We start from the raw sequence: 12,649 nt of genomic DNA on the forward strand, positions 1-12,649 counted from the left end.
CCCAGGAGGACCAGTTCCAATACCGTACAACCCAGATGGCCTCCTTCTTCAAAGACCGCAATTTCCGCCAATCGAGATCGACAATGACCTCCACCGCATCTCCTCGACTTCCCGCTCTTCCGCCCTTGAGCCACACCCCTCCAATTGCCACCAGGACAGAACCCCACTGGCCCTCACCTACCACCCCACCAACCTCCATATACATCGTATCATCCGCCGTCATTTCCGCCACCTCCAAATGGACCCCACCACCAGGGATATATTTCTCTCCCCTCCGCTATCAGTGTTCCGAAAAGACCACTCCCTCTGTGACTCCCTCGTCAGGTCCACACCCCCCATCAACCCAACCTCCACTCCCGGCACCTCCCACTGCAAACGTAAGAAATGCAAAACTTGCGCCCACACCTCCCCCCTTACTAGCCTCCAAGGCCCCAAAGGATCCTTCCATATCCGCCACAAATTCACCTGCACCTCCTCACACATCATTCATTGCATACGCTGCACCCGATATGGCCTCCTCAATATTGGGGAGACAGGCCGCCTACTTGCGGAACATTTCAGAGAACACCTCTGGGACACCCGGACCAACCAACCCAACCACCCCGTGACACAACACTTCAACTCCCCCTCCCACTCCACCAAGGACATGCAGGTCCTTCGACTCCTCCATCGCCAGACCATAGCAACACGATGGTTGGAGGAAGAGCACCTCATCTTCCGCCTAGGAACCCTCCAACCACAAGAGATGAACTCAGATTTCTCCAGTTTCCTCATTTCCCCTCCCTCCACCTTGTCTCAGTCAAATCCGTCGAACTCAGCACCACCTTCCTAACCTGCAATCTTCTTCCTGACCTCTCCGTTCCCACCCACACTCCGGTCTATCACCCTCACCTTGACCTCCTTCCAACTATCGCATTTCCAACGCCCCTCCCCCAAGTCCCTCCTCCCTACCTTTTATCTTAGCCTGCTTGGCACATTCTCCTCATTCCTGAAGAAGGGCTCATGCCCGAAACGTCGATTCTCCTGCTCCTTGGATGCTGCCTGACCTGCTGCGCTTTTCCAGCAACACATTTTCAGCTCTGATCTCCAGCATCTGCAGTCCTCACTTTCTCCTCGAAAACTTCCACTCTCTGTAAAGAAAAAAAAACTTGCCTCACGCACCTCATTTAAACTTTCTCTTTCTCACCTTAAACCTCTGCGCTCTAGTATTTGAAACTTACACATTGGAAAAGAGATTCTGACTATCCTCATTATCTGTCCCTGTCCTAACGTTATATCCCTGTACCTGGTCACCTGTCAGCCTCTGATAATCTCACAATGCATTCCAACTTTGTTTAATTTCCTCTTAACACCTAACACACCCTTAAAAACATAAAACAGGTAACATGCTGATAAACCCCTTTTGTACCCTCTCCAAAGCCTCCCCATCCTCCCTATTGTGTGGAGATGACAACTGCTCCCAGTGCTCCAAATGTGGTCAAACAGAAATTTTGTACAATTCCATCATCAGATGCAACCCACTATACCCAACGTTGTAACCGATGAAGGCCAGTGTTCCATTTGCCTTCTTTCCCATCTGAAACACTTCTGTTGCCATTTTCAGGGAGTTACTGACTTGCACCAAGATCCTTCTGTATATCAATGTCCCTCAGTATCCTAACTTTCCTCTTGACTTTGACATCATCTCACACTTGTCCAGATTAAACTCAATTTGCCATTTCTCTGCACATCTTTCCAACTGATCTGTAACCTCCTGCAACCTTGGATCGCCTTATTAATCCCAACTCCACCAATTTTCATTTCATCTGCAATAATTATATTTGTCATCCCTTTCATTTCAATTGTGAGAGAATCTGTAACCAGAGGGCAGAAAGCCCCAGCAAGGGCTCACCCATATAAGATGGAAATGAGGAGGAATGTCTTCACTCAGAGGATAGTAACTCTGTGGGAATTCCTGACTGCAGGGGGCTGCCGAGGCTGCGCCCTTAAGAATATTTACAGCAGAGATGGTCAGATTTTAATTAAACAGAGAAACAAGAGTTTTGTAGAAAAGGCAGGTAAATAGAGTAGAGGATCATCAGATCAACCATGATCTGACTGAAGGGCAGAGCATACGCAATGGGCCAAATGGCCTAATTCCGCTCCTACATCTCGTGGTCTGAACTCAAACTCAGTATGTCTTGCATAACATTATGGGTCTCTGCTCAGAAAACCCCTTTATAATGGCATTATTGGATATTTATTATTACACAGCATTTGATCTACACAAGACAATTTTGTTGATGGTTCCTTGATATGATATTATAGAAAACCATCTCATATACAATCCAGGAATCCATCCATTACAGCCCTGATACTCATTAGTTATCCAGTTGCAATGGAGACCACTGTCATACACAGTCACTGTACTGCCTTTGCTACAAGTACATTCAGTGTCCTGACTGTAACCACATTTACATTACCATCGCTGGTTGGTGCATATAAAAGAATTCCTGCTAATGATTGCTGCTGCTTGCTTATTCTCAGCTCCACTCAACTAGACTCCAACTTTTGATCGTCAGATCCACGTAATGTCTCATTAATGCATTAACCTCATCCTTTCTTCACAACTTGTTGATGTTTTGCCTCGTCTACCTCTTGCGACTAGATTGGGTGGGGATATCTGGTCGGCATGGATGAGTTGGACTGAAGGATCTGTTTCCATGCTGTACATCTCATTGATTTTATGACTCAACCCCACAACACTTCAATATTCCCTTCCCAGCGATGGTGATTCTGCAGCTACATCTCCGGAATGACAGTTCCATCATATCTGTTCACTGTCATTCTATCTGCCTTATGGCGAATACAGGGAGTCATTCCTCAGTAGTGGGGGGGGGGGGGGGGGGGGGGGGGGGTGGTTGAACAGATGGGTAAAGGTTACAGAGATAGGCTTACATGGGATCGAGGCTGTTAGAGTTAAATAGAGTTACATCTGGTCAAGAATGTCAGTGGGACAAACGAGTTTGGAGATTGAAGCAATTCACAGAGATAATGGGAGCTGGATTAGATTCTAGAGATAGGGATGGATGTAGAGAGAGGCAGGCAGTCCGAAAGGCAGAGACAGTGGGTGTTTCAGGGAGAAGTGTATTGTATATACTATCAGAGATATGGAACGTTGTAGTGACGGAAGACATTTACAGTTATAAGGATGCTTCCAGGTTCTGAAGGCTACACAGATAGGAAGGAAATGAAGGATGCCAGGTTACTGGGTTAGGGAGAGTTACACAAATGGGGAAGATTGCACAAACTGAAAGAGGTTCCTGTGGTCAGGAGGGTTGAGGGGTGGGGGGGAGTGGGAGGTTTAAATAGGTTAAGATCGAAGAATTAGAGAAGGATAAGGAGGTTAAAGGTGGATGTATGGATTGGGTGAGCTGACATTGAAAGTGAGTCTTATGGGAACTGTAGAGTCACAAAGATTGGGGTTTGTACTAAGATCGGGAAATCGTCAGGGATTCCAAGGGATTACCCAACAAGTGAAGATTAAAGGGGCTGCATAGATTGGGATGTTGTCAGGACTGGAAGAGGTTACACAGAAAGGGAGGGCTTTAAGGGCTGTAGATGTTTATGGAGATAGTGGCAGGGCTGAAGCAGTTTGCAGTGACATAAAAACTTTTAGGACAGTACTAAGATACACTTAGTACTTACGTTAGTGCAATAATGGGAAGCTTAATAGGACTGGAGGAGCGAAGAAAGATACAGACAGCAGTGGTGGCTGCAGATGTTAACGGATTATAGAGAGAGTTCCAGGTTAGAGAGAGTGTGGGCTTCAGATTATGGCAGCCATTGTACGAAGTGGAATAGCCTTGGAAAATGGCGAGTTTGCAACTATAGAAGGTGCTGAAGGAACTGGAAGTGGTAAAAAAATGTAGGGATGGTTGTGGAAGCAGTTGGTGGTTAGAGATAGGGAGCATTGCAGAAACTGCAGGGGATCATACAGACAGGGGATTTCTAAGAGCAGGGGAAAGTTACAGAAATCGACAAAGTACAGTGTCTGAAGAGGGTTCAGCAACCAGGAGGTTTCAAGGTGCAGGACAAAGTTACAAAGACTGGGACAGCTCTAGGGATTGGAGGAGAGGGCTTTCAACCCTGTAGGATAGTATGTTACAGAGATGGGGAGAATTTCACAACTAAAGGGAGTTAGAAAGATCAGGAAGATTTGAGGTTATTGCAGCAGCTTTAACTGTATAGTTTCTCCAGAGGTATGGAGGGTTGTGGAGACTTGAACAGGTGACATAGAGGGGGAGGGTTTAAGAATAAGGAGGACATTTCAGACAAACTGAAGGATGTAGGGATGGAACATGGTGAGTGTCACAGTGGCAATTACAGCAGCTCATGAATATAACAAATAACTCGTGTAGTGATAAGGGAAGCACATTAAAGGTATAAAGATTTGTAATGTCTGAAGGAGATTATATGCACAGCAAGGGGATTAGGGACTACTAGAGTTTACAGAGACTGAGTCTGGTTGAGAGGGGAAGAGTTTATTGGCATCATTAGGATTGTAGAGACTAAATCCCATGATAGGGACGGTAGAACTGGATGGTATCCACAGCCATGGAGAATGTTAACAGGTGGAGGAGGTTCCTAAGGTCAGGATTCCTTGGGAGATTTCACATATAGTTAGATTCTCTGGTAGGAGCCTGACATAGTTACAAAGACAGGGAGGCAGTTCAGGTCTGGAAGTGATTACACAGATCTGGACAGCTCCATGGACAGAATAATTTTTCACAGATAAGGAAGGGTTGGAGGAGTTGGCGAAGTTTACCCAGATAGGGACGGATGGAGAGGTTAAAGGCAAATGCATTGACATGGCGGGTGGTATTGGTAGAAGGAGCTTACAGGGATAGACAGGACTGTCAGGGTTTACAGGAATGAAGGAATTTAGTATCTACAGGAGAAGTTTAGGGATTAGGGTGTTCGGGGTTAGAGAAACTGACAGAGACAGAGAGCATTGTGTGGACTGGAGGAGATTCCAAACAGAGGAAGAATTATCGGGACTGGAGGATATTACAAAGATCACAAATACAGCATGTGCCAGGATTAATGCCTTGGACCTCCTGTGCTGTCTCAGTGAGGACCGTACAGCAGAGGGGAAAGCAGGACCCTCACAAGATGGTGGGATTGTAGCCTTGAATGTAGCTGTTCCTTGCCCAGCATTGTGTCTAATACCTCTATCTGTCAGCCATGTTTCTGTTATGCTGGTATTTTCCAGTCCACAGAGCCAATCCATGCTCTGAGCTCATCTGCCTTACCAGTCAGGTCTCGTGCGTTGCCAGTCAGCCAACCTTCCCCCCACCCTCAACCAAGGGATGCTGATTTCCCTCTGGTTCAAGTCCAACCCGCGCCACCCATTGACAGGTCACCTCTACCACAGAAGAGATCCCAATGATCCAAGAACTGCCCCCGACATCTGCTTCTCAGCCACACATCCATCTGGCCTATCTTTCTATGTCTATCCTCACTGGCACATGGCACAGGGAGTAATCTGGAGATCACTACCTTTGAGGTCCTGCTTTTCAACTTTTTACCTAACGCCCGATACTCATTGCACAGGACCCCATCACTTTGTCTACCTCTGTTATGTGGACCGATGTGCACAATGACCTCTGGCTGTTCGCCTCCCCCTTCAGAATGTTCAGTAACCGCTCAGAGACATCCTTGACCCTGGTACCTGGGAGGCAGCACACAATCCTGGGGTCTCTTCTGCAGCCACACAGTCTCCTGTCTGTCCCGCTCACAACTGAGTCTCCAATAATGAGACAGGAAGTGGCAAACAGAGACTGGCTGGAACTATCTGCAGTTACGGCTATATGTGGAAAGTGGAATCTGTTCAAGTGAAACAGTGAGAATCCATGGCCAGTGTGTTAATAAAGTGGGAATGACAAAGGCAGCAAGTCCAGTGAATACTGATCAAGTGATATTGTGAGTTTGATAAAGAACATACAGTGAAATAAAATCAGGTGAAGTCATTCACAAGTATAGAGAGGGCAAGGGGTCCTTAAAAAATAAGGGGCAAGCAATGGCCATGAAATATCCTTGGTAGACAGTATTAAGGAAAAGCTACAAGATATTTTGTGTCTATAGTCAGAGGAGTCCCAGCTAAAGACTGCATCCTGCTGGAAACCAAAGGGACAATCTGTGTACGGAGCCAAAGGAAGTAGGTGATGTCTTCAATGAATACTTCCCATCTGTGCTCACACAGGAGAAAGGATTGTAGCCGGGGATTTCTGTTGATATGGTGAGGTTCGAGAATATGTTAAAATCAATAAGGAATAGGTATTAAGCCCTTCTTCAGGAACATTGCATATTGTAATTGTAATTCCTGAAGAAGGGCTTATGCCCGAAACGTCGATTCTCCTGTTCCCGATGCTGCCGGACCTGCTGCGCTTTTCCAGCAACACATTTTCAGCAATATTTAGGAAAGTCTGCAGGGGAAAGCCAGGGACATAAACACCAATTAGCTTGATGTCAGTGGTGCGTAAGTTGTTGGGAGTGATTCTGCTGAACAGGAGTTACATGCATTTGCAAAGCAAGGATTAATTAGGGATAGTCAGCACAGCTTTGGAGTATTACATAGAATTCTGATCATCCTGATTTAGGAAGCATTATCTGAAATTGTAATTGGAGCAAAGATTGACAAAGATGTTACTGATGCTGGAGAGTTTGACAGAATCCGAGAATCTGGATAAGCTGGAAAGCAACATGAGGTAATGAGATAGCTTTGGCAGATAAGGTTAAGGAGAATGCAAAGAGTTTTCTATAGCATACAAGGACAAAAAACAAATGGAGAGACAATAGGGCCACTCAAAGATCAGTGAGGCCATCCATATGTGGAACCACAGGAGATGGGCGCGACCCTAAATGAATACTTCATGTCAGAACGCACTGTGGACAAAGACTAAGATACAAAGGGAAAGAAATAATGATGTCTTGAAAAGAGTTCCCATTACAGAACAGGTAGCGCTGGAGGTCTTAGAACACAAAGGTAGAGAAAGCCCCAGGTCCTGAACAAGTGTATCCCAGAACATTGTGGCAAAGTAGTGGCAGGGACACGAGCAGAGATGTTTCTATCATTGTCCTTCGTATTCCATTGGGCGTAGGTGGCTGAGGGGTAATCGTATAAAGGTTTAGAAAACCTTGAGGGATACAGGTAAGTTGATTAGCCAACATCTTTACCTCAGGGTAGTGGAGTCCATAACTAGCTGGGATTGAAGTGCATAAGGAGGACGTGTTAGTAATTCTGCAAACTGTAAAGATAGCTAAGTCCCCTGGGCTGGATAGGATTTATCCTCATATTCTCTGCGAAGCCAGGCAGGAGATTGCTAAGTCATTGGCTTTGATCTTTATGTTGTCATTGTCTACAGGAATAGTGCCAGAAGGCTGGAGGATAGCAAATGTCCCCTTGTCCAAGAAGGGAAGCAGAGAAAACCCTGGTAACTATACGAGCTGTAAGCCTTACTTTGATTCTGGGTGAAGTGTTGGAAAGGCTTATAAGAGATAGGATTTATAACCATCTGGAGATGAATAAGTTGATGAGGGATAGTCAACACGGTTTTTTGAAGGGTAGGTCGAGCATCGCAAACCGCTGAGATCTTTGAGAAGGTGACCAATGAGGTGGATCAGGGTAAAGCAGTTGATGTAGTGTTTTGGATTACAGTAAGGCTTGTTTGTTAAGTTTGTTAAGGCTCCCCATGGTAAGTTATTGCAGACAATACAGAGGCATGGGATTGTGGGTAATTTCACAGTTGGGATCAGAAATTGGCTCAATGAAAGAAGACAGAGAGTAGTGGTTGATGGGAAATATACATCCTGGAATTCAGTTACTCGTGGGGTAACGCCACGATGTGTTTTGGATCCACTGTTGCTTGTCATTGAAGGATGAGTGAAGTTGCGGATTACACTAAGGTTGGTAGAGTTGTGCATAGTGATGCAGGATGTTGTAGGTAACAGAGAGGCAGAGATAAACTGCAGAGCTAAACAGAGAGTTCGCAAATGGAGTTTAATATGGAAAAGTGTGAGGTGATTCACTTTGGAAGGAGTAACAAGAACACAGAGTACTGGGCTAATGGTAAGATTCTTGGTAGTGTCGGTGAACAGAAAGATCTCTGTGTCTATGTACATTGATCCCTGAAAATTGTCACTCAGGTTGATAAGTTTGTTCAGAAGGCATTCGGTGTGTTAGCTTTTATTGGTAAATGGATTGAGTTTCGGACAATGAGATCATGCTGCAGCTGTACAAAACTAGTGGGTGGCCACACCTGGGGTATTGGTTACAGTTCAGGTCACTACATTACAGCAAGGATGTGTAAGCTTTGGAAAGGGTTCAGAGGAGATTTACTAGGATGTCACTTGGTCTGGAGGGAAGGTCTTACAAGGAAAGGCTGAGGGACTTGAAGCTGTTTTCGTTCGAGAGAAAACATTTGAGGCGAATTAATTGAGGCATATAGGATAAGCACAGGGTGAGATGAGTTGAGAGGCTTCTCCCTCGGAAGGCAATGCCTTGCAAGAGGGGAGATAGCTTTAAATTGAGGGGAGATAGGTGTAGGACAGATGTCCGAGCTTGCTTCTTAACTCAGAGAGTAGTAGGGGGCGTGGAACGCACTGTCTGCAACAGTAGTAGACTAACCAACTTTAAGGGTATTTAAATGTTCGTTGTATAGGCATATGGACGATAATGGAATGGTGTTGGTTAGATGGGCTTCAGATTGGTTCCAGAAGTTGGCACAACATTGAGGGCCGAAGGGCCTATAGTGCGCTGTCATGTTCTATGGCCTAGAGGGCATAAATATGAGGTGAGAGAGGAAAGACTTTAAAGGAATTGGAGAACATTTTTAACACAGAGAATGGTGCAGGTGTGGAATGAGCTTCCAGGGGAAGTGGTAGAGAGAAGTAGAATAACAACATGTAAAAGACATTTGGGTAGGTACATGGAGAGGAGAAGGTTTGAACAGATATGGGTCAAATGTAGAGAAACGCGTCTCATTCAGGGACTCTTGTTAGCATGGAGTGGTTGGATCGAAAGAACTGTTTCCATGCTGCATGCCTCTGTCTCCAGTTATTGGAGGAGGAGACTACCGAGATAAAGCATGTTGTAGACACTGAAGCAAGTTACAGAGATAGGGATGGTAGGCTGGAATGCAGTATTTTTCAAACATGTGGCGAGAATATCGGGAAGGGAGGAGGTTAAAGAGATAGGAAATGTTATAGGAATTAAAAATTATTAAAGACACTGGACCACAAGACATGGCACAGATACAGTGTTGCAGAGTAGTGAGTCTTAGTACAACAGAACTTACAGTAGGGGTGGTGATTGAGCCTGGGGTGTGTCTGTACTGTGCTACCCCTCCAGCACTGTATCAATGTCATGTCTTGTTCACAGATGTTTGGAGCCCTCTCATAGTTCTTTGCTCTGTGCACTGTGAGCGATCTTACCTCACTACAGGATTTATTGAAGGCTCTAGATCTCTTTTCCCTTTGTCTGTCTCTGGCTGACTAACTGTGTTCAATGTGGTGATGGACAATCCACCCCGCAGCTGGCAAGACTATTGAGTCAGGATCTTCCTGAATACATACAGGAGACAGGGGAATAGACACAATGGGGAATTAGACTGATGTAGTGAGGGTTACACAGGGAGAATGGCATTGGGCCCCACAGAGATCTGGAAAATGGAGCGATATTAAGTAAGAGCACCAGATTGCTGGAAGATGTCAGGATCACACAATTGTGTCGGAAGAATGGGTTTAGCTTTATGATGCACTGGTATCAGTGCTCAGGGATGAGCACCCAGTGAGCAGGTGAAGTGATGGCCTAGGGGTATTATTGCTACAGAATGTATCGAAAACCTCAGCTAATGTTCAGGGGAGGCAGGTTTGAATCCCACCATCTGAAATTGCGACATTTGAAATCAATCGTTTTAAAAATAATAATAATCCATAAATAAGTATGAGCCCATTGCTGTTGGACAAAAAACCCAAACACTTGTCCTTTCGAGAAGAACATCTCCACATCCCCACAGCAAAGTGTTTGCCTCTCACTGACCCTCTGAAATGGCCGAGCAAGTTACTCACTTCAAGGGCAGCTAGGGCTGGGCAAGAAATGCTGGTCAGCCAGGGACACCAACATCCCATAACTGATTTAATAAATAATCCATTAGGATGGTCCCACGGGAATATGGTGGGAGCAGTGTACTGGCCAATCATGTCGGTAGGTTTATGGACATGGCTTTCAACTGACAGAGCGGATGCAGGGACAGGGTACAGGTGAAAGGAGCTTTCCAAATCCAAAGAGAAAAGGTGAAGCATCAGAACAGCATGGGAATGTGGCTGAAGACAAGCAGAAAGGAACAGGATGGGACAAAGTTTAACTAAAACTGTACATCAGTGAATAGATTTGTGACAGAAAATTGTAGGAAAGAGTAAGTTATGTTTTTTTTAATGGATAATGTCGCTGTAATAAGGTAGATGGATTTAAGACTCAGAGATAAAAGAGATTTAGACACCAGAGAGACATGCTTCCAGGGCGAACAAAAGTATTCAATGGATCACAACCTTGTGGAAACTCAGGCAAAATGGGTTACACTAACAATAATGGATAACAAAAAATTACAGAGAAAGCATTTGACTACAGATCATGAAGTAGAGTCTGCCTGAATGTAAATTCTGGCTACTACTTGCCAAGGACTCAAGCAGCAGAACAGTTTTAGCCACCGACCAGCATTCCATTGTTCATCCCTGCATTACACAGGAGCTCATTGGAATTTTTGATAAAGGTATAATGATAATTCAGTGAAACTTCAAAATTCGTATAATCTGGGACAATCACCCTGACAAGAGTGATATTGCAAGAGGAGTTCGGATAATTTTTTCAGTATTTCTTTGAATAAATCATTGTACAACTGGGTCGGGATGTAACTATCTCAGACCCACCGTTGCGCGATGAAACTTAGTGAATGCTTAATTTCACCTGGAGAGATCCTCCGGCAAATTGTGATAAAGTGCAGTTTTAAGGAATATAACATCTTAAAGTGAATCACAGAAAGGACAAGCTGCATCTAAAAACAAAAATAGCCAATTACTTGAGTTTGAGAGGATAACTGACCAATATAAACAGGCTAAACAGTCTGAAATATGTGCTCTTTTAATGAAATGGAAAACATTTGAAGTAACAGTGTAAAACACTGAACAAAAGGACATTCCATTGAAACAGATAAATCCTCAGCAAGAAATCCCCACTGGTCCCTCACTCAGGACAAAATGGATTACATTAGATTAAGAGGCTGAGAAGGTCACCAAAAATACTTAAAATCCTGAACTGACAGAGTGTTTTAGGAGTAAGTATTAAAGGGATTGCAAAGGGTCTGCTAGCAGGAGGAGGGCAGTGGGAAGGGGAATCATTGTCACGGTTTATTGGCACAATAGGAACAGAGAGAGGTGAAGATGCTGGAGGTGGTGAGAATGTTACAGAGAGTGGTCAGGGCCTAAACAAATCCAGCACGGATCGCTGCAGCTGGAGGGGTTTGCAGAGGTAGGGATGGACATAAGCATTTTATTTATTCATTCATGGAATGTGGGTGTCACTGCCTGGACCAGCATACGTTGCCCCACTGGTAATTATCCAGAGGGTGGCTCAGAGTCAGACATACTGCTGTGGGTCTGGAGTCACATGTTAGCCAGACCAGGTTAGAATGTCACATGTCCTTCCCGAAAGGATGTAAGTGAACCAGATGAGTTCTTCCTACTGATCAACAATGCTTTTATGGAGGCTGCACCAATGTCCTGTACAGCCACAACATGACATCCCAACTTCTACTCTCAATGCTCTACCCAATGAAGGTAACCATCCCAAACGTCAGCTTCACCGGCCTGTCTACCTGTGACACCACTTTCAAAAAAATGTGTACCTGTATCCCTGGGTCTCTGACTGACAACACTACCCAGGGTCCAAACATTAACTGAACAAGTCCCACCCTGGTTTGTTTCACCAAAATGGAACACTTCACATTTACCTAATTAAACTCCATCTGCTATTCTTTATCCCTCGATCCCAGCAGTACTGTTCATCCTGTTGTATCACAGATAACCTCCTTCACTGTCCACTTTACCACCAATGTCAGTGTCACCCAAAAAAAGCTTACTTACCACAAAACCAATACTCCCATCCAAACCATTGATCCAAATGTCAAAAAACAGTGGACCCACTACACCGCTGGTCACATGCATCCAGTCAGAAAAACAACATGTCTCCCATCACCCTCTGTCTCCTACCATCAAGCCAATTTTATATCCCGTTGACTAGCTCCTCCTGAATGTCAAAACCTTTTACATTGATCTGAACTTATTACCCAGTTTACCACATGGAAAGTAGAACTCAGAACTGTACAGCACAAGACCCTTCGGCCATGATGCCATGCCAATCTTTTATCCGATTGTAAGATCAAACTCACCTACATATCCTTCATTTTACTGCCATTTATGTGCCTATCCAGAAGTATATTAAATGTTCCAAATGCAGCTAATTTTACTGCCACTGCTGGCAGTGACTTCCACTCACCGACCACTCTAAATGTAACAAACCTACCTCTGAAATCTCCCCTTAACCACTGGCTAA

The 12,649-nt window shown here is 44.8% G+C and overlaps 1 pseudogene across 1 annotated transcript in view; it reads right to left on the bottom strand.

Moving 5' to 3' along the window:
• Positions 1-971: 971 nt before the first annotated feature.
• Positions 972-12,649, bottom strand: part of LOC148135164 (uncharacterized) — a 62,659-nt pseudogene continuing 50,981 nt past the window's right edge. Inside the window, exon 3 of the transcript XR_015755424.1 lies at positions 972-1,130. The product of XR_015755424.1 is annotated as an uncharacterized LOC148135164 (transcript). The remainder of the gene's footprint in view (positions 1,131-12,649) is intronic.

This window comes from Chiloscyllium plagiosum, unplaced genomic scaffold (genome assembly GCF_037043375.1).
Source record: "Chiloscyllium plagiosum isolate Xiang-an unplaced genomic scaffold, Cpla_swu_hap1 HiC_scaffold_51, whole genome shotgun sequence".
NCBI lineage: Eukaryota > Metazoa > Chordata > Chondrichthyes > Orectolobiformes > Hemiscylliidae > Chiloscyllium > Chiloscyllium plagiosum.